The 22,216-nt window shown below is 42.7% G+C and overlaps 1 long non-coding RNA gene across 2 annotated transcripts; it reads right to left on the reverse strand.

Moving 5' to 3' along the window:
• Positions 1-6,935: 6,935 nt before the first annotated feature.
• On the reverse strand, positions 6,936-20,565 carry LOC310842556. Of its 2 annotated transcripts, none has more exons than XR_014563206.1 (4): positions 20,409-20,565; positions 8,595-8,676; positions 7,429-8,274; positions 6,936-7,354 (listed from the first exon to the last, which is right to left on the reverse strand). It is a non-coding gene; the product is annotated as an uncharacterized lncRNA (long non-coding RNA). The 2 variants fall into 2 exon arrangements; XR_014563207.1 differs by lacking the exon at positions 20,409-20,565 and adding an exon at positions 13,524-13,662 and having other exon boundaries at positions 8,595-8,666.
• Positions 20,566-22,216: the final 1,651 nt, after the last annotated feature.

Below are 22,216 nucleotides of genomic sequence, written 5' to 3' on the forward strand. Positions count from 1 at the left end.
CCTTTCCCCTTAGATTCTAACCTTGCTATTGAAAATAGCATCCCGGTACACTGTCTCTTTCTGTTCATGTAATAAACCAAGCCTGCTTTATTCCTCTTGCATGTGAACTTTGTGGAGCATAACACGTATTAACTCCAGCAAAAGATCCTAAACCTCTTGGGAGTGTGCATAGGTGAGTGCTGGACACATATGTAGGGACTCAGACTCATACCTTGTAACAAGAGCTTTTGGGAGAAAAATGACAACAGCCTGTTTGTGGCTGCTAGGAGTTATGGCATCACAGGTAAGGTCAGTGGAGTGTTTTACACACTCCTGAAGTTCAGTCCCTTGCTTCCCTCAGAGTTAGATTGAACTATAAAGAGATTCAGCACAGTGGCGTAGCGTGGGTTGTCAGCACCCGGGGCAAGGCAAGTAATTTGCGCCCCCTAACCTGTGGATTTGCACCCCCTAACCCTACCCCCCAGATGTTGCGCCCGGTGCAGCCGGCCCCCCCTGCACCCCCCCACGCTACGCCACTGATTCAGCATCATGCACCATTAGCTAAACATAAGGATGGCACCAAATCCATCCTGTGGATTTTTAAGAGGAAATCTGTTAAAAATGTATGCTGATGCGCTAAGGTAAAAATGAACAAATAAATGTATTTTTTTTATATAATAATTTTTATTAAGGTTTTCCAAATTAAAACAAATTAAAACAAATTAAATCCAATTTATAAACTTTTTGCCAATAACCAGGACTTCCCCTCCCTACCCCCTCTTGTGTTCCAAATCTTCCAAATAAGCAATTAAATTCAACAAGTTCTTATCCCCAAATTTACACTCATCATCAATAACCCAATTTATCCAAATTCCCATCCCCTAAGATCGATCTATTCCCTTCCACGAGTTCCCCCCTTTCAAACATAGTACAGATGGAAATAAAATAAATATGAGTAGTGATTTTACAACCTTTGGATTCCAACTTTCCCTCCCCTCTTTCCCCTTTGCGTTTCACCTATCCCTCTACTTCTAATATCTTCCTGGAGTTCCCACATTACACTATGTCCCTCAGGTTCTTTGCCAGTCTTTAATTACGAGTGTCCAATCATAGAAGGAGTCTATCAAAAAAGGGGCCCATTTCTTCTATCCAGGTTTTTATATCCAGGAGTAAAAACTCCAATTTTGTTTCCATAAGCTTGTCAAACCTGGATATCCCAAATGTTCCCTCTCCCAGTTCTGTCCAGTTCTTGTTGTTTCCTTGTTCTTGTCAATCCTTCTCCTCCTTTTTGTTTCTCTGTTCTCCCACAGAAATGTTCTTTTTCCAAAAGTTTCTAGTGTCTCTGCAGAGGCTTGTTATTCAGGAGCAAAGCATTGCATCATGTTCCTTTCATTTTCCCACAAATAGTTCCATTGTTTCCTGTAGTGTATAGACCTCTGTAGACAAAATAATGTTCCATTCCTGCAGTTTCCCAGGAGATTAAAAGTTCCATTCAACTGTTCAAGTTTCCTGTCAAAAACACATGCAATATCCCTCAGCTCCTCTAGATGGATTACAGTAGCAAAGTTCCCTTCCAGAATCACATCCACCAGTCCAAGTAGCTTGTTAGCCCATATTTGAAACAGTTTATGTTCAATTTATAACAAATGTAATCGGCAAAGTCCTCATAACAAAGTCTCTATTTTAATCTTCCTTTTTGACAGCTCTTTGACAGCTGTCAAAACCTCCATTGCTTTTCTCCAGGCAGTTTCACGAATCGCTCCAGGGATTCCGGGGGGGGGGGGGTTGCTTTTTTAAAACAATTCCACTTTTCTCCTCCAGCTCAATCTTATAATTTTCCCTCGCGAAGTTGCAAATTCGGCGAAATAAGGTTACACTCGATCTTAGTTGTCCAGTCCTTTGTTTTGGCTCTTCTACAATTTAGGGGTGGGCTGACTTCCTTTTTTCCGCCTCCCCCGTTCGCTCCAAATTTTAAAAATTTATCCCTTTTTTTTTAGTCCATATTCCAATTACTCACGGGTTCTTCTTTAGATCCAAATTTTCAATAGAAGAAGTCAGCGCTCTCCGCCGGATGGCATGCGGCTGCGCTCGGCAGGGATAGCAGAGAACTCAAAGCACCACGCTTCTCCCCGGCACCCGATCCGTAGCCTTTAAAAAGGCTCCTTCACGAGTCGGGAGAGCGCTAACGGTGCCAGCCGAGTCTCCATGTCCACGGCCTCCTCTGGCCGTGGTTTTTAAGGGTCCCCGCATCGCCGGTGCGGTAGGACCCAGCCCCTGCCAAGCAGGCTCCCTCCGGAGTTCGGAGGGAGTCCGCCATTCGGCGATGGCGCCGACCCGGAAGTCCCAAATAAATGTATTTTTGAAGTGGTCTGAAGTGTGCAGCACTACTTTTGGTCCTCCTAAGATATTTCTTTCCTTTTGAAAACAGGCAACCACAAGAAAACATGGCTCCCCCATGTAAACAAGCAAACAAACAAACCTGGGGCTAGACATGCTTTTCTTTTCTTTTCTTTTCTGTACAATTCCCCCTGAGTTTGAAAGAACATCAAGTCCTGTTGCTCCCAGGGGAAATTTTCTGCATTTTGGTCAAACTGTGTGATATGTGCTAGCTTCACCAGACTACAGTGGTACCTCTGATTAAGAACTTAATTCGTTCTGGAGGTCCATTCTTAACCTGAAACTGTTCTTAACCTGAGGTACCACTTTAGCTAATGGGCCTCCTGCTGCCACCGCGCCACCGTTGTGCAATTTCTGTTCTCATCCTGAAGTAAAGTTCTTAACCTGAGGTACTATTTCTGGGTTAGCGGAATCTGTAACCTGAGGTGTCTGTAACCTGAAGCATCTGTAACCCAAGGTACCACTGTATAGGCAACAGGATTACCTGTTTTTAAAGTTTAAAGCAGGAAATGGAATCTGGCTAGTAGGCCAGGATGTTAATTTCCCAATCCCTTGCAGGCCAAGTTTGTCAGGGAGTTGCCCAATGATGTCAGGTGATCTCCTCCCCTACCCACAGGGGTATTCTAAATCCTCTTTCAAAGCACTGTCATGCCCAGCAATTCACATTAGCTGTGAGTGAGTGCTGAAGGGCTCCAATGCTCAGTGGAGGCTGGGCCATTTGGGTGAATGGGACCTGCTCCAACAACCTCCGTCTGCCATCAGCCAGCCTCCACTTGTCTGCCTTGCTGCTTCCTGTCCAGGGGGTGGCACTGCTTGTCAGCTTCCTCCTCATTAGTCTCAGTTTTGGCATTGTAGAACTTGGCAGGAGGGAGGATGGGGACAAAGCGAAAATTCATTGGTTCTTCCTGTCATTGGCTCCAACTCCACTGACCTTCTTGCCTTCTGTCCCACAATTTCCAGAAGGCATCAGCCACCACTGCTGGTATTTCATGGTGCGACGGCTCTACAATGAACCACACATCTAATAACGAACAATCATTGGCTCTATAGTGAGCAAGGCAGTATAAGGTTTCACCCCAGCTGTTGGCAGTCCTATCTTCAACACTGAATAAAAGAAGGAATAAGTATAGAATAGGAACAAATGACTGGTATCGTCAAAACCAGTGCTGATGGTTAAAGCTCATCACAGAACCACACGCCAGGTTTTTAATCTCACATTTTGTCATTGCAAATTGTTGCCGTATTTTTCGCTCTATAAGACGCACATTTTTCCTCCTAAAAAGTAAGGGGAAATGTGTGTGCGTCTTATGGAGCGAATGCAGGCTGCGCAGCTCTCCCTCTTGCTGTTCTGGCTTCAGGGATAGCGGTTCAAAGCCTCTTCGGTGAAGTGGGAGCGTTCCTTGTGCTTCGCTGAAGAGGCTTTGCACTGCTCTGCTGAACCCAGCACAGCAAGAGGGAGAGCTGCCTCTTGTTGTGATGCCTTAGGCTGATCCCCCCTCCTCCTTCCTCTTCAACAACATTTGATTCAGAATATTTTTTTTCTTGTTTTCCTCCTCTAAAAACTAGGTGTTTTTATCTTATCGTCGGGTGCATCTTAGAGAGTGAAAAATATGGTAAATTGTATCTGAAATCATTTTATGACTGGCAACAGTGGAGCTTATGCCCACAATGCCCGGAAAGGGGCATTCTTCCATGCACTACAGTTCAGGGTAGGAGAGAGGTGAGGAAGCTTCTGCCCACTCACCTCCTGCTCTCTGGGTCAGGCCTGACCGGTGGCAGAGCTACTGTAGCCGGGCGTAAGATGCCTCATAGGCAAGGAGGGTGGGCAACAGCATTACCCCCACTTGCCTGCTCTTTCCCCCAGGGTCAGGCTGGACCTGGGGCAGAGCTACGTCAGGCACAAGTGCCGCCACCAAGGCACAGCTCCCTCTGGTGCAGGCTCCGATGAAGGTGTCTGCTGTGGGGGCACTTATTTGTGCCCCCTCTCAAAATTGCACCCGGGGTCACGGCATGAGCCATTCAAGACTGAAGAATTCTTTCCATCCTCATACCATTTCACTGTGTTGAATTGCCTGCTCCCCCCTTTCTCTGTGTGTATGTAAGTGATAGCACAGTTAATTCTTCAAAGATGTGCTTATTAATATGAAATTATGGTGAGTCTGTTTCATAATGTTTTAATTTGAAAGTAGACTTTTGTGGCTCAGTTAAATGGCAAGATGCTTTTTTATAGGTCTGTCAAACGAGTACAGGAGACACTGTTGTTTTGTTTATTTTTAAATGTCGTCCATCCCACCCCCCCACCCCCGTTTAGAAGAAAATTAAATGGAAATCCCTGTCACAATGAATATGGAACTGCTACTGAAGACAGCATTTCCCATGCCAAGCTATGGGAGCAGCTGTGCCTCGGTGAGTGTGTGCAATGATTTGCATGCAAGAGAATCCTGGCCTCAGCCCAGTATATCCAAAAGAGCATCTCCACCCTGACTGTCGAGCCCCGACACTGAGGTCCACTTTCAAGGGCCTTCTGGTGGTTCCCTCACTGTGAGAAGTGAAGTTACAGGGAACCAAGCAGAGGACCTTCTTTGCAGTGGCACCCTTCCTGCAGAATGCCCTTTCATCAGATGTCAAACAGATTAAAAAAACTACACAACATTCCAAAGACATCTGAAGGCAGCTCTGTATTGGGAAGTTTTTAATGTTTGATGTTTTATTATGTTTTTATATGTCCCCCCAGAGTGGGGGAACCCAGCCAGATGAGTGGGGTATAAATAATAAAATCATCATCATCATTATTAAATCCCCAGCTTCTCCAGGTAGGACTAGGAATCTCTCTCTGCCAGAAACCCTGGAAGGATGTTGCTAATAACTCTTTGTCATCCCACCACCAATTCCCTTCTTCCCCTGGGGGTTCCCTAGGAGTTCCCTGACTGGTGTCTTCCATCACTCCTCTGCATCCAGCCAGTCCATGACATTCAGTTCTGTGACTAAATATTCCAATGCATGAATGAATATGTTAGAAAAATGTAAAGGAGGGGGATCATGATTCAGGGCAAAATCTACATCCACCTAACAGGAGCACAGGAATTATGAATGTTTATCATCACTAGTGGACAGAGTGCATCCATAGGGGGCTGTGGCTTCTCACCCAAATAAGTAGTATAGTCCCTTTGTGTGAAGGCCAGCTTTCTTTGTTCAGGGACATCATAAAGCAGATGCATCAAAAAAGTCGCATTGTAGATGATACTGTATCTGGTGAGATAAACCAATGGTCTCTGACTCGGTATAAAAGAAGCTCCCCATATTGCTAAATTATTTCCCTCTGGAGCATGCAGTAAGACTTGCCCTGCGTTCTAGATATCCTTGTGTTGAACATTTTCCTGCTCCATATCACTGGATGCTGTGGGTGGAGAAACACACATCTGGCAGATCAAGGAAACAAGGGATATGCCTGAATTTAATTATTTAATCCCGTGCTGTATTAAGAAGCAAAAAATAAAAATAACAGAGGAGGAGCAAGCAAAATGTGTTTGCAGGCTTTCAGAAATGCCTCTAATATTTCAGTTCTCATTAGCTATAAGTCTGCACTATGTCGTTTCTCCACTTGAGTGTGTATGTATGTATATCTATATGTGTGTGTGTGTGTGTGTGTGTGTATGGGCAAGCATGTCCTGTGTCTGCGGAGAAGGTAGACTGAGTTTTCCCCATGGGATTTCTTCAACAGTGCTAATAACTTCCGGACCCTGCTTTGTATCACAGTGCTTCTCAGGAAGGAGTAAAGCTCAGATATGACGGACAGGTTCAAGCTTGTCAGCATATCAATGTTTTTGATGTGCATGTCTGCTTATCCTCTTAGGGTTTACTCCTTTGTGTTTTGTGTGGCTGGAGTGCTTTAATATTGGAAGAATGTAATCAACGAACCCTAGCCAGCTTTTACTCATCTTTCTCTCACCTACCAGGATGATTGATATATCACCCAGCCAACAAATTATCATTATCATTATTATATCATATTTAGATATCCCGAGGTATCTAGGAAAGAAGAACTGAAATGTTGTCTCATTTTTCATAGATTTAATCCACTATCCAATATTTCTGTTTAGACAAGAAGTGGGGAAAATGGCACATCTTAGAATTATCTACTCTTTTCCCTCAAAACAATAAAGCTTTCAAAGAAGTATAAAACCTTGCTTTTACAGAATCAAAAGTAATATGATTCACTTAGAACAGTGCTTTTCAATTTTCCATTAACTCTGTTCACATTGGCTGACCATGGAACATTTGTGTCTCCAAGAAGATCTTAGGGCATCTTCTAAGATGCAGAAAACTCACATGAAGCACTGGCAAAGCATATGTTTTTATCATCACCCCATGTGAACAGGGAGCACACTCTGGAATAGACCCAGCAAGCTCTGTGGCTCTACATTGATAGGGAGATCAGGATTTGCCTTATATTTCTGGTCTTCTCATTGAGCACCCCACGGTAAATTGTATGCCCAGGTGCATGATGCCTGCAGCCTGGTGAGGCACCAACCATTGAAATAAGACACAGAACATTTGCATTTGGTCGAAATTGGCTACAACTTTATTGACTACAGATGTAAGTAGAGATCCCACAATAATTTATTCCGTAAGGGAGAGAACCTCCAGGTGTAGTCCTCTCTTTATACTACGAAGGTGGAGTCGGCTTCGGCTGGGACAGCCCCACCCCAGCTGTGCCCTGGTTGGCCTGTTCCAACAGGCCTTTGGCATCAAGCCAGCATGGCCCCCAACAGTTGTGAGGAGAAGAAAATATGCTTCTTGGAGCTGGGCCATGACTGCACCAAGGCAACAAACACTGCTTCTCTGGAGCAGCAGGTAAACGGTAATGTCCAAGGAACCCAGAGTTTTCTAGAACACACTTTGAAAAGCACTAATATAGAACCACCAGTGGTTGCCAGAAAAAAAATATTCATTGGTTTGGAAGTACACATTCTGGTGACTTGGCAGGGGGTTGGACTCGATGGCGCTTGTGGTCTCTTCCAACTCTATGATTCTATTCTATGATTCTATGACTTTTTAAATGGGTTCCGATAACATACATTGTAACAGCTAGTAATGCTTTCTTCTGAGGTTAGTATTGGGGAAGTCTGTAGTTCTGGAAAAAATGACATTTAGCACTGTCCTGGCACCCGGCACATAGCTGTAGTGTAGTTTGAAAGGTGGGTCCAGTTCTTCTCACCCAACTGTTGATCAGCTAAGAAGGGGGAGCAGTGATCAGATAAGAAGGACCTACACATGTTTCCCCTAGCATGTGGTTTTCAACATAAGGAGACAAGATGAAGTCACTGAAATGTAGATGATGAGCTACAGAAACTTATGAAGGGGAGTCTCATTCATTCAGGAAATGTCATGACAAAGAGTAGCCAATCTTAATTTTAAAATTATTATGTGAATAAATCCTATTTAAATGTCTGGAAGATAATAATAGGGGTGCCTCAGATTTGCAATCCAAGTTGTGAGTTGTCCTTCTGAATGCTGGATGGTATCCACATTTTGAGGCTCCTGTCTGCTCCCAAAATGTCCCCCCCCCCCGGTTTCCTGCAGAAGCATCACTTGATCTGCAACTATATTTTCAGCTTGGTGCTTGGCTACTTTATTGTACTGATCTGGAGGACAGGATTAAAATAACTGTTCCACACATACACATGCCATCACCATTGGCAAAGGAGGGTTTTTTCCCTACTTGCAAGTGAAAATCTGTTCCAAATGGACCTCCATTTGTGACGGATCTGGTTCTTTTTATGCAGGCAGATTGTTGCAAGGGTTTCCCCTCCCCCAAAATTATGATAGGCAGCTTCCAGTTGAGGGTTCCAGTTGCTTGGAGCGTGTCTTTACTGCCAATAACTTGCCTCAGTCCAGCTTGGGGTGGGGGCAGGGAAAGAAAGAAGAGAAGAGCTTTAGTTTCCCAAAGCCAGAACTTAAGAAAAGCTTGTGAACTATCCTTAGAATGCAAAGAGGTAGATTTGCAAACATGCAATCTAGCATGTGGGGATGATTTTAGTGAGAAGTTCCAGAAAGTAGCCTTTTAAAAACCAATAAAGGCAAATGTAAAAACATATGGAATTTTACCAGAGAATAAGAAAGGGAGGGGGGAAAGGAAGGAAATGGAAAGGCATCAAAATTGTGCTTACATAGACTTGCAAATGAGGAACAAAGCTCAGTTTAAATTAGCAACTTACAGTTTCCTTGCTTAAGCAGAGTCTTGGATTTCAGAGATGTCCTGCCAGATGGGATGTTCTGAAAGACAGCAACTTTGGAGTCCTGATTAGATAAGGAATATAAAATACTACAGTGATGCTTCACATTTATATGAGGATCTGAGACTGGTAAAAGGTGCCCCCTCTGTGCCCAAATCCCTGGAAGACTTCATACCACCCACACTTCTAATATTTTACTCAAAGAGGCTGGCAAATCAGGTACTATGGTTGTCACAAACCACTTGGACTACATATGAAAGGCTGAGAGACAACACTTAACACCAACACATTCTGCAGGCAATTGTCTTTGTTTGATCCTACCAAAGGAATTACACAGCTTTCTATAGTGCCAACTCTACAAGCTTCAATTTGCTTGTAAAAAAATAAAAAATAAAATCCATTTTTTTTCCTTACGGTCAATTTTATAGCATTCCCAAGTAATGGGTACTGTTGGATTTAAGAAATTGGGGGCAGGGGAGGAGAAACAAAGCATAAAAGTATTGAATATGTTGACCCTGGACCTTATTGAATTAACTTAAATCACGATGAAATTGTATTTTTGTCTTTCAAAAAAATAAAATTCCGAGTCAGATTTCAGTGCAGCAAAAGAGATCTGTGCATGGAAACTGGCTTCTGCTTATGGGCCACTGTTCTAAATTAGATCCATGCACACAAAGGGGTACACATTGGACACTTCTGCACACCATACACATTGCCAAACAAATGGTTGGCAGTATTAGGGACAGTGGCTTGGATCCAGAATTCCTGTGAGTGAAGCTGAACTCATGGGGCACTCTCGCTAGGAAAGAAGGAAGGGGCTGATATTGATTCCTCTATCCTCCTTGCAGTCCCATGAAAATATGCTCTGGAGAATTGCACGATGCTGCAGCCAGGAGGGGAATCTGCAAGAATTGCCTCTACAGGATTTCAATCCGTTCCATGAATCCAATGAGTCCATCCATTTTTGGAAATGCAACTCTGGAGCTAATCCAGTGTCAATGATACAGGAATGAGGAAAGGTTTCCCTTTCTCTCCTTCTTCTCCAACACATGATCAGTATTTTCTCTCTAGCACCAAAGTTGTGCTTAGATCTGTGCATGCAGCCTGATCCTGAGGCAGGGAGTCTCAAAGTCTAGAAAACTCAAATTATTCATAATGTTGATTTTTCACTTCTCTTCTACCTTCATGCCTTTCTTTCAATTTGTTTCCCTCTGGAGAAATGTAATGTTGCCTCTGCTATTTCCTGAATTAACACACTATTATTAACGGCACAGACTTCTATGGAACAACTTGTTCTTACTTTTACGCTCTTGCTACAGAAATGATGTTGGAATTAAATTCTAAATGTGTCACTTCATCAATTAAAAGGGACACAGTGGGCAAAAAAAACCAAGTTGTGGTTCAGAGTTTGAACATGTGCTTCCCTGAATTTTCAAACAGCTGTTAGCATTTTCATTTGTCTTCATGATTGGCTGGTGTGAATTCAGCTTCACTAGCTAAACGCATTCTCTGAATAGATAGAAATCTATGGCTGGTTCTTAAGGTTGCCACCTTGCAGCCTGGATAGGTTAAACCCTTCCATGTTGTTCATGGAATAGCCACATATGTTAAACCCTTCCATGTTGTGTATGGAATACTTGTCCTGTTAAATAGCCACATATTGCAAGCTTGTTAAGTATCTTTGTTACCATGAACATTTTTAAAAGCTGTCTAAAATGTATAAATGCAAGTAAATAAAAACTAGAGGGCTCCAAAAAGTGGGTTGATTCTTCTCAGACCCATACGGAGGTATATAGCTTCACACTGGGTCTGAATCAGAACCTCACTTGTCTCCCCATTGACTATTAGAGGAAATCAGCACATGGCTATGGACTTTTTGCTTTGTGGCAAAACTGGCTGAAATTTGCAGGCTTACTATCCCCTTCCAAGTGGATGATGCATGTCAAATGTCAGACAAATAGGTGCAGAGGGGATTGTTTGCGTATGTGCAAGTAGCCCTTGAATTTTGAAGGTTTTTTTTTTTTAAAAAAATGTAAATGCCATTATAAATATTTTGTCATAATTTGATGAATTTTGTAGGCACAGTAGCCTTTTACATATAGAGAGATACTGTCAAATTTCAGATGGATAGGTGCAAAAAGTGTTGTGCTAGATGCCTTTGAATTGGATTGGGGGTTACGAAAACAAGATTTGTCTCATTTCTGTTTAATGAATCACAATACTATCTATTTCGAAACTGAGTGAGCCAAACCTTTTTGGAATGTGGTGGTATAGTCCTGTTATAGAACTGTTCTGTCTTCATTTACATTTGAAGAATTTGAAAGCAGACTTGTGTGAAAATTCAGTTTAACACTTTCAGGTTAAACTGTCAAGTTAACAAGTTGTAGGGTTTCTCAGGCATTTTAAAGCCTTTATTGATTTTAAAAGGCAGAATTCTGTAGTAACTCTAGAACTCTCCTGACGACTCCCTCCAAGCCTGGTTAGGAGTGAAGAAAGATAAAAAGATTTATTTTGTAACTGATCTTCAGATTATGAGTCATTTTAATTGGCTGCACTTTAAGCAAAGGTCCCATCATGCTTCTGATGTTACAGGCAGTGCAATGTGACCTAGGGACTTCTGCATCCAATACCAACAATATTTCACATTGTTCTCAGTGGCCCCTGAATGCTGTTGTGTACTTGCAGTTCCACAGAGATCCTACAGCAGTACCTTTTGCTAGCCTTTACCACTAAATAAATGTTGAAGGAAGAGGATAGTCAGGATGACGAGGGCTTGTGGTAGGAGCTGGGCATTTTGGGGTCCATTTAGACTCACGTCCAAATTTCAGAGGATCACAATTTGAAACAGGCTTGAGAGAGAGAGAGAGAGAGATTTGTGACATTTAGGATACAAATGCTTGAATGAAATTCAGTGCCATTACTTGTTGTTGTTGTTGTTGTTTAGTCGTTTAGTCATGTCCGACTCTTTGTGACCCCGTGGACCAGAGCACCCCAGGCACTCCTGTCTTCCACTGCCTCCCGCAGTTTGGTCAAACTCATGCTGGTAGCTTCAAGAACACTATCCAACCATCTCGTCCTCTGTCGTCCCCTTCTCCTTGTGCCCTCCATCTTTCCCAACATCAGGGTCTTTTCCAGGGAGTCTTCTCTTCTCTTGAGGTGGCCAAAGTATTGGAGCCTCAGCTTCACAATCTGTCCTTCCAGTGAGCACTCAGGGCTGATTTCCTTCAGAATGGATAGGTTTGATCTTCTTCCATGGGACTCTCAAAAGTCTCCTCCAGCACCATAATTCAAAAGCATCAATTCTTCGGCGACCAGCCTTCTTTATGGTCCAGCTCTCACTTCCATACATCACTACTGGTAGTGCCATTACTACCGGGAGCTAAAACTTTGCAGCAGAATATAAAGTCAGGGACACTGTGTGTGATGATGGATTTGTTATACATACCTTGGAATCATGCGACTTGGGATATCACACCATTTCTATTAATCTACAACTTGATCCCACAGCCATAAGAAAGTAATCTACAACTGGCTGTAACTGGAGATTTTTCGACAGCAGCAGTAATTGGAGCTGACATGTATATTTTCTGTTTTTGAAAAAGATGGCAAAAGAAATGCAGAGAGGGTAAACAAAGAAAAACAAAACAGTCTGATATATTTGGAATTGACAACTACTAGTAAGCTGAGAAACCCACTTCCTGGATTTATTTCACTACCTGGAAGAATCAGCACCAGTAAGCCAATTCTTATAGTCCCCCCCCCCAAAGGCCAGATCCTGTCTCCTCAACTCCCACCTTACAAATTTGTTTTCCTACTTTTCAAACCATTTAACACCTGGGAATTTATAGTAGAAGAAAACAATGTTCCATCTGTATTTTAACTTGTCAATCTGTATTTTGCTTACCTTTAAGTGAATAGACACAGACCTCATTTTGATAATTGCCTGCATATTAATTTCCATTTATACTCAATTATGGCAAGGGAATGCATGCCAACAGAATAAAAAGTAATAGAACATACATTTAATCTTAAACCATCCAGCATTGTATATCTAGGCAACTGGTTCAGGATCAATTAAGCATAAAAAAATGATATAAAGAGCATCTTCATTGAAGACTAAAAATTAAGGTGCAAGAAAGGTAAAACTGCAGGGCTTAGAGTAGCTTCTTTCTATGATTGAGGGTTGCGGTGCACAGAGGCTAAATCACAAAGAACGTTTATTTGGCTTGTTGTTTTTGTTAGCACATATTCGTCATGGAAGTTATTGGTGTCTTTCTGCCCTGTAGCCTAACAAACCTCTGTAAGATGGGAGCTTACTGTTCACACTGGATGTATTTTACATGTAGGTAATTGAGTCTGAGAGAGAACAACTTGTTCAAAGTCACTTGGGCTGAACCTGGCTGGAAATAACAGACCACTGAGGTAGTTCCATTATGCTTCTATTCCAGCAAAACAGTTTCATGGATTGTCTTCAAGACTGCTCCATTGGGAGCACAGTCAGGAGCACAGATCCTTGGAGCAGGGGCAGACTTTGGCACCCTGTGTGACACAAAAATCCAGAGTTTCCTGCCTCTCACCTTCCATTGTTCATCATTGTTGTGGCACCTCCTGCAGCACCTCCTCTCAGCTTGGCCTAGTGCAGGCAAACCTGTCACACTACCCTAAAACCATCTCTGCTTTTAGGATGGTTTATAGTGGCATGGTGAAAAAGTAAGGCCAGCCATCTGGCACTGAGGAAGGTATTAAACACAACAACCAAGCCCACAGGGCAGATGTTAGAATGAAAATATATAAATGCTAGTAACGCCAGGACATGTGTGGCTATCATAGGATAACAAGACCCTAAGGAATTATGAAATACAAGGAAAGAGACAGGAGATATATATACACAAATCCAGTAATCATATTTACCTTACTTTTCACGCCAGCAATGATCTCATAGATTGTAGGGTTGTTAACTGTACAACACTAGGTCTTATTTAAATGAATGTGAACTTCTTAGCCTGCAAATTTCAGTACTCTTAGATCAACTCATAAGAGGTGAAGACAAATAAAATGGGAAAGAATTAGTTGTCCTGTATTTAACAATACTGTAGCAACTATTTTCGTATGTGTAAACTAAAGGATTGCTCATGAAGGACCATATTTATTTTCTCTCTCCCTTTATTGCCACTAAAGGATTGCTCATGAAGGACCACATTTATTTTCTTTCTCCCTTTATTGCCACCCTTTGGGTTCCTGGGGAGGAAAGAGAGATCCTGTCCCCATCAGGATATCCCATTTTTTACATGCTCTTGTGTGAGAACATTGCTGCTGAATCAAAGTGGATTTTATCACTAGAATCCCCTGATTACTCCATTTCCCCATTTTTGTTTGTTAAGCTATTTGGATTATGATGGCGATTTCAACATAACGTTAAATATTCTAATACGCGAAATCCTGTACAAATATTATTGTCCATATCCTGTGGAAAACAAACATTTATTTGGCAAACTGCTCCCCCTGAACCATGTAGAATAGCATTCCTTTTATACCTCTGTTGACTGATTTCTGAATTAATTGTGCTGTTGAATGAGTAGAAGTGACTTGTTTGCCCCTTTTCAATATTGACATTAGGCTTGTGGTTCACCTGCAATATCTTCTATTCATGCCCATGGTGCTATGGCACAGCCTCAATTTTGTTCATTTAGTTCCTCAAAGAAATTCCTGCCTTATTTGTACTCTCCCATTTCTAAAAAATAATAATAAAATAAAATAAAAAGCCACTGGGCAGGAACAAGAGAGAGAAAGGCAGTTATTCAAAGCCAAGGGGGCTTTAGGTTTCTGTGTCTTAAACATCACCTCCAGCCCCAAAAAACCAACCTCATACCACCTTTGAAAATGAGGGGACTTTGAAAAGCAGTTTGTGGCATGGCAGCCAGGGAAGTCAGCTGTTCAAAGGCAGAGACCCAAAAATCCCAGTGGGTATACCCAACCAATAGGCATGTTGATTCCAACCACTGCTACAATTTTGAAATAATGAAACAACTACTGAACGATGTTTCACAAAAGAAAGGGGTCTACTAGAAACTCATTTTTTTAAAACAACTACTGAACGATGTTTCACAAAAGAAAGGGGTCTACTAGAAACTCATTTTTTAAAAAAATGTAATATGGATTCAGCCCAAACACATTTCTCGTTTAAACTTACCCACTAAAGAGCCATCAGAAAATGCAGTCATTGTTTTATATGTGCTCCCTGGTTCAAACAGAAATGTTCTAGCTGAGTTGTCAACAGCAAAGATAGCCAATGCTGAATCTCCAGAAGAAGCGAAATGAATGGATATCAGATAAAAATCACAAATGTTGACAATGGCAGCTGAGTCAATTATATCATGAATAATGAAATCAATACATAGAACTGGTGTGCATGTAACACACTATAGCTAACCACACCATAGCTTAGGACAAACAGATCAGCATGAGGGTTCCTGAAAAGGCCCATGGACTCTCCATTCTTTCTGTAATTCTTCCTCTTCTGTGGTAAGCCATGGTTTGGCTTTGTATGTCAACTTGGACTTTTGGTTTGTGCACCTTACTTGACTGGAGAACTGCACTGCAAAATTCAGATTTGATAGATCACCTTTTTTTGTTCACTTATTGTTTCACAAAGTGTGAATTAAGTGGGTTCCCCTTAAAATGCCAACTGAATCATCCTTAGCTGTGTGACTTGGGAGCGCCCTGGACAGGAACTTGCCAGCAATTCCCGGGAGTATAACATCTCAAAGTGCTGCTATCAACATGGAATATTTCATCCTGACTATTACAGTTCCATAACTGGAGAGCGCAGGTCACAAATTAAGTCTTCCGCACAACTGCTTGCAGGCAAGACTGAGAGACAGCTTTGACAGCATCAAGGGAAATAAGTTGTGATTTGGTGAGTTGGCTCAAGTCCCATTTTCTTGTCAATATTTTCAACAAACTAGCTTTATTCAGCTTCCTACTCCCCAAGCTAGCTGGCCACACACACCTTCTTAGGATATACTTAAACACGCTTTTCCTCTAGTTGACATCACTTCTTAAAGATGGTTTGATTTCCATTACAGCAGGGATGGTGAACCCCTGGCCATTCAGATGTTACTGACATTTTCCCATGCATCCATGTATTCAATAGGTTTTGCACCTCTTCTGAAACATTAAGTGCTCACCGCTTTAAAAAACAAAAACTCATAAAGTCTGAATGCACCACAAATCTAACCTCTCTTTCTTCTGCTACAATATTGCATCATAGTTGTTCTATTCATCTAGGCTATTTCCTTAGCTGTCCTCCTTTATTCGAGAGGAGATTATGGAAATCAGAAAATTAACTTGAGCAGTTTCCCCTCCTTTCTTTTCAAAAGTGATCCAATTAATCAAATTAAAAACTGTTGTTTTGGAACCCATCTGTCAGTTTGGTACCTTTCCAAACTATCTGAGTAGATCAGTTGGTTTAACAGAATCTCTGGAATTCAAACTTACTCTTTTATGCTGTTGCCACATGTTCATTTGGTTAAAAAACACATCAGGGGGAAAAAATCCCAAAAGTCAATGAGCTAGCTGTCTGTACCTTTCATGCATAGTCATAGTAATTTATTCAGAGAACTGGGGAACAATGTTTCTTAGCTCTGTGGAGATATGGAAAGGAGGAAGAAAAACTGCCTTCCTTGAAAATATATATACATCTTACATCTCACAGCATGTTCCCCATAAACAACTACTGTGTGTCTCCTCCCATTTCATAGCGTTGAACTTCGGCATGTTCTTTTATTCTCTGTTGCTTCCCTGGATAAAATGTGTTTCCTGTAAATAAGAACATTTTTTTGGTTGACTAATATGTTGGAGGAGCCACATCTGTGTATATCATTTCAGGCCATAGGAACAGCAGTTGGCCTGCTGGATATCAAGACTTGAAACAATGCGCTTAAAGGCTGTCATTGAAATAGCAATGATTTGAAAAACATTCTCCATTCCTCTAGAAACTGCTTAATTATACATGCTTTCAGGAGAGGCCCTTCTGACAGTACGCAAGCTAGAGAAAGACAGCCAGGAGCAGCCCAGGTCAAGCCATTTTGTTGTCTGAGGTGGACAAGATGGCACTCCACACCTTCCATTCCACATACTAGACAGGCTGTTGAATCTTAGGTCCCATCTGCCCTATACATTAAAGGTGGTGTCATGTATGACCTCTATTCCATCCACAGAGCTATGATTCTTAGAGTTGTGGTTCGAGGACCTGACCCCCGCAATGTGAAATGAATACACAAGGACACATGATATAAGGTTAATGGGCAAGGAAAGGCCACAACTTTATTGATTACAGCAGTGAAAAGGTATTGGCTTAGGCATTGGATCTCTAAAACAAGTGGGTTTATTCACCAGTAGGTGGAGCCTGTTGATGCTAATCCAACTATAGGCTCACGCCTGATGTCACCGAGGGTCGTGCCATGGCCTCCTGCCAAGCAGGCATCGGACAGAATACACGACCGCCAGATTCCTTTAACGGAATACCCAAAAATTGAAGGCATAGGCCACACCTAGCCCTTCGACACACCACAACACATTATTCCAATGCCTAACCTACCCACCAATACCACAAAAGTTGTGACGATTGCTACGAGGTAGGCGAAAAAACCAAAAGGCCTAATGCCAAATGGAAAAACTCCTACCAGGCCCCCTGGACAACCAGGGCGACCAACCTAAGGTCCATAGCGAGGCCAATGGCCTAAGCCCTAACTCAAAGGGAATGGAGGATGGGTGACTCGCGACGAGACGATGGCGAAGAATGAGCACGCCCCCTCGGAGGCACCTGGTTGGGTGCCTGCCGAGGGGCATGGGCGCCAGCCAGGAGAGGTGGAGGCTCCCGCCCACAACCACTCCCCTCTCTTCCAGGGAGGAGAGTCTTTCCTTAGCAAGGCAGATTGAATGAGCATTGAACTGCCTTGGGGGAAAGGAGGAGTATAAATATGACAAGGAGGAGGAGGAGGAGGAGGAGGAAGAGAGGAAGAAGCTCTCTGAGGGGAATAGGGATCACATAGCAATTCTCTATGAGTCTCTCAACCCTTAACAAACTGCAGTCCCAGGATTCTTTGGGAGAAGCCATGGCTATTTAAAGTGTTCCCATTCCATTTCAAATGTATGGGGCCTTACTTCAGTGCTGGCTAGAGGACATTGTTCCTTACTGCACCTACAGACAGCAGGTTGTCTTAGGAGGGGCAGGCCAGGTTATGTGGCACACACAGCCCTGTTCTCCACCAGTTCTTGACCCCTGCCCCCCTGGCATCTGTCATAGGAAGAGACTTAGTAACAGTATGGCTGGCCCTGGAGATAGTTGTAATGGGTGGGATGTGCAGTAGGTTTTATAGATGAAATTGGAAACAACTGTAAATGCTGCCCTAAGTGTTTCACTAACTTTACTAAATGGTGATGCCAGAAGTTAGCCTCAATATGTAGCACTGTCTGTTCGGTCAAAGAAACTGGCATAAGTGAGCACAATGAGTAGAAAGGTGGAGATGTTGTAGGAGAGTCTCTTATATCAAAGTTACTGGGGAAATATGATGAACTGCTAAGATGTCCCTTCCAGCAGGTTATTGCTGTGGACTATTAAGTCTCCACAGGAATCTGTTCTAGAGCAAGGTGCAAGCTTCAAGACTTTCCCCAAGTATGGTTTGAAATTCTTTTTATCCCTTGAATCTGCTCTTCTTCCTTTCTTTTCCAACCTTTTCCAGACTGTCCCTAGTCTATTCCCCGCTTTTCCTGGTTGTCAATCACATTTTCTTTTGACTTTATGCTTCCTTATGATCACCACATCCATTATTCTCACCATTAACTGTAGCACAGATACCGATTCATGTTGTTTGACTCCTGTTCCTGTTGCAACCAGCTGAACAGTCTACTCTGTATATCTTTCTTCTTCTGGGACCTGAGGTGATGGGGTCTGAGCCAGGAAAACACTTTCCTGTGCCTTTCCTTTCAGATGCAACTTAATCACGAGGGAACATTTTAATGAATTCTGCTCCATGAGCCATTTGCAACTACAGAATCTGCACATGCTGGTCTTCCATATTGACCTAGGCACTGTTGCTTGCAGTGCTGTTGCAACATTCCCATGGGGGAAAACATCATGCCTTGTAGCATTGCATTGGCACAGATGTTGGTTCACCCCATCCAGGTCTTTTCTTTTCTGGGGCAGCAAGTCTTGGCAATCATTGTGAGAAATGGTTCCTGTACTTACAACAAGCACAGGCCTGCTTGGAATAAAAGCTTAACAATGCCTATAGACAATGTAGGATGTAGAAATTGTGGCCATGCAGATGTTCCAGTACTGAGCGAGAATATCTGAGGAGGGATTCCTCACCCACTCAGGTGAATATGCTTGGAATCTGCCAAGCATTACCAGGGTTCATGGTCATGGGAAGTCTTCTAAGTCAATGCAGCTGTATCTGCTTGGAATCCCTCTTCAGATCTTTCAGTGAAGGAAGGTCAGGTGTAGAAGAGGACATTAGGGACAGCACCTGTACTATCCAGTGCCTCTTTATGTTCTGTGTACCTTCACACATTTGTTAAGTGCCTGAACAGGTTCGTGACTCCAGAAGTTGTCTCACCAAAGTGAGACAGTTACAAAACTTAGCAGTGAATCCCCCCCCCCCTAACAAAAAGTGTGAATGTTGCATGTTAACTGATGCAAAACAGGCTTCCCAGTGAATCATGTTTAAATGGAGCAAGTCACTGCTTGGCGGTAGTAAACTTTATGGCTCCTTCAATAGGAATAGACATTGCCTCAAGACAAATCTGGCTCCTGGTGAGTAAGAAGCAAAGAAGCAGTAGCCAGTTAAGCAAAATAAATGTGTGTGTATTTTTCCAGTCTGGTACATTTCACTAGCTCAGTCAATGAATATGGTATTGGGGTAAGCTAAGGTAATGAATGTGCTGGAGAAAAGATTTTTTTAAAATAAAAATCATAATAATCTCTACTTGCAAAGAAAAACACTGATCTATCATCTTCACTGATGCGTGCTTAGTTTAGGGCATCTTTTAATAATAATCTCTATTCCCTCCCCCACCTCAGCCATCAGAAAATAGATTATTTTGATCACTATTTCTCCATGTCTCTTTACAACATAAAAGCACAGTAGTTGTAATGGGCAATGATTTATTTATTTATTTGCAATCATATTCTTATATTTTATTATATATTTATTTATTTATCAAACTTATATACCACCCTATACCCACAGGTCTCAGGGAGGTTCACAGAATAAAATCAGAATATAAAACCACAAAATACATACCGTATTGGCTCATATATAAGCCGCACTCCCCCCCCCCCGCCAATTCCAACTGTGGAAAGTTAAAGTGAGGCTTATATTCATGACCTTACGCCGCTGGCAAAGTGGCACGGCTCCCATCCCCCAGGAAGCAGCCCGGGAGCATTGGGCAATGGCACAAAGCCCACCTGCAGCTGCCAACCCTCCCCAGAGCCGCCAAAAAGAAGGGGGAAGGCCGTCAGCAATGCAGCATGGCTCCCCACCCAGGATGCAGCCCAGGAGCACGGGGGGGTTGGGGTGGTACCTGTACTTGGGTATTGTCTCTCCCCCACACCGATGAATTTTAAAGGTGTGGCTTAATTGCAGGTGCAGCTTATATTTGGGCCAATACGGTAATCAAAATAAAACAACAACCCAATAACCCCTTCCATAACACATTTTTAAAAAGCCTTGCCCCTTTCATTATAGTTTACTCAAGACCAGTGCTTAAGGCTGCAGTTCTATACATACTTACCTGGAGCAAGTCCCATTGAATTCAGTGAGGTTTATTTCCAGTCAGACAGACATTGGACTGTAAAGCAAGCAGTTTGTTTCTGTGACCAAACCATCAAGAGACTGGTAGAGCTGGATTCTGTCTTTTTTTGCAGGGCTCCACAGGTTCACGATATCTGCCATCTGTAAGAAATGGTTCTTAATAGGAACATTATATTAAAAGTCAATATTATATTGTACTCTAAAGAGCCACTTCAGTGTTTTTGAGACCCAGTGCAATCTTTCAGGCAGCAGACTCAGGTTTCCATCTTCATTATTCTGGCATTCTGGCCAAACCGCAACGAAGCCTTGCTATGTCAACGATTGCATAAAAGCAGGTACTTAGCTGTATTCTTCCAGAAATCAGTTAGATTGAATATTAAAAATAATCTTGGGAACATTTCAGCTAACGTTGCCAATAATTTGGAAAGCACAGCAATGGCAGTCAGGTAGTTCCTGTTTCAACCTTCTGGAAATTCTATCAGGAAACAGGAATGACTGAAGCAGGAATGCAAACATGGAAAAAATTTTACTGTCAGAATTGATTGCTGAAGCTACTTGAGCCATGTGAGGTTTGGAATTTTGCTGATCTTTTCTTCAACTTTAAATCAAACAGGAGCGGTGCAAACCTATAGACCAAGAATAGGGAAACCCAGGCTGAGGGCCCACATATTGATCTCCTGCCCTCTCTATGTGGCCCTCAGAACTTCTCCTGGGCCACACACCCTCCTTCACCATGCCCCTTCTTTCCAGACCACACCCCGCACTAGTCCTGCTTTTCACACTCCTTGTGTGTTTTCGCCTCCTAGAATATGCCATTGAACTGTGACAATACTTCTTCATTGCCTGGATGAAGGAAAGAGAGGGATGTGTGAGCAAATTAACATTTGTTTTTCCACTCGCTTTTGCTTCTGGCATGGTGGTTGCCTAAAGGTTGCCTGGAAAAGAATGCAGCCCTCAGGTTGAAAAAGATGCTACATACAGAAGTAAGGAAGAGGAACCTCTCAGCCAGGAACACCAGTTTGACTGCTGCATCTGAAGGCCTACCTGTTCGCAACACACAGGGCAAAGGGGAGGACCATTTCTATCATTTTTGCTGCTCTAACTCCAAGTTCTAGCCTTCTAAGGCAGGCAACCTCAGCCCTCCAGAACTCCCATGATCCCTAGCTAGCAGGATCCGTGGTCAGGGATGATGGGAATTGTAGTCTCAAAACATCTGGAGGGCTGAGTTTGAGGAAGCCTGTTCTAAGGGGAATGGATTAGTTTAGGATTCAGCAGATTCATGGCTGACTCTGCTCTTCCCCAGCCCCATAACGCCCTATTTGGGGGACCTATACTGGTTACTGTCAGTGAAGATACCACCAGTGGTATAATTTCATCCACACCCTCAACAGTGGAGCCTGGCGCCTAGGCATGAGACCTGCTATATTCTAACTCAGCAGCACTGATCAGGAGGGTTAGGACTCCTTCTTTGGAGGACTTTAAGCAGAGGCTTGACAACCATATGTCAGGAGTGCTCTGATGGTGTTTCCTGCTTCGCAGGGGGTTGGACTCGATGGCCCTTGTGGTCTCTTCCAACTCTATGATTCTATGATTCTATGACTGCCCTCTTAGCCTGCCTGTGAAAGAAGCATGGATAATCTTGCATTCACTGTGCAATAAAGATAATTTTAAGATCACCAGCATACAGTAGTCAAGCAAGATAGTAAATACATGTCTGTTCTGCCAAGAATGTTTTTGAAAGAAAGAGATTACAAAGGGTGTCATTCCCTGTACTATGATGATTTAAGC

The sequence above is a fragment of the Podarcis gaigeae genome (assembly GCF_964106915.1).
Source record: "Podarcis gaigeae genome assembly, chromosome: 4".
NCBI lineage: Eukaryota > Metazoa > Chordata > Lepidosauria > Squamata > Lacertidae > Podarcis > Podarcis gaigeae.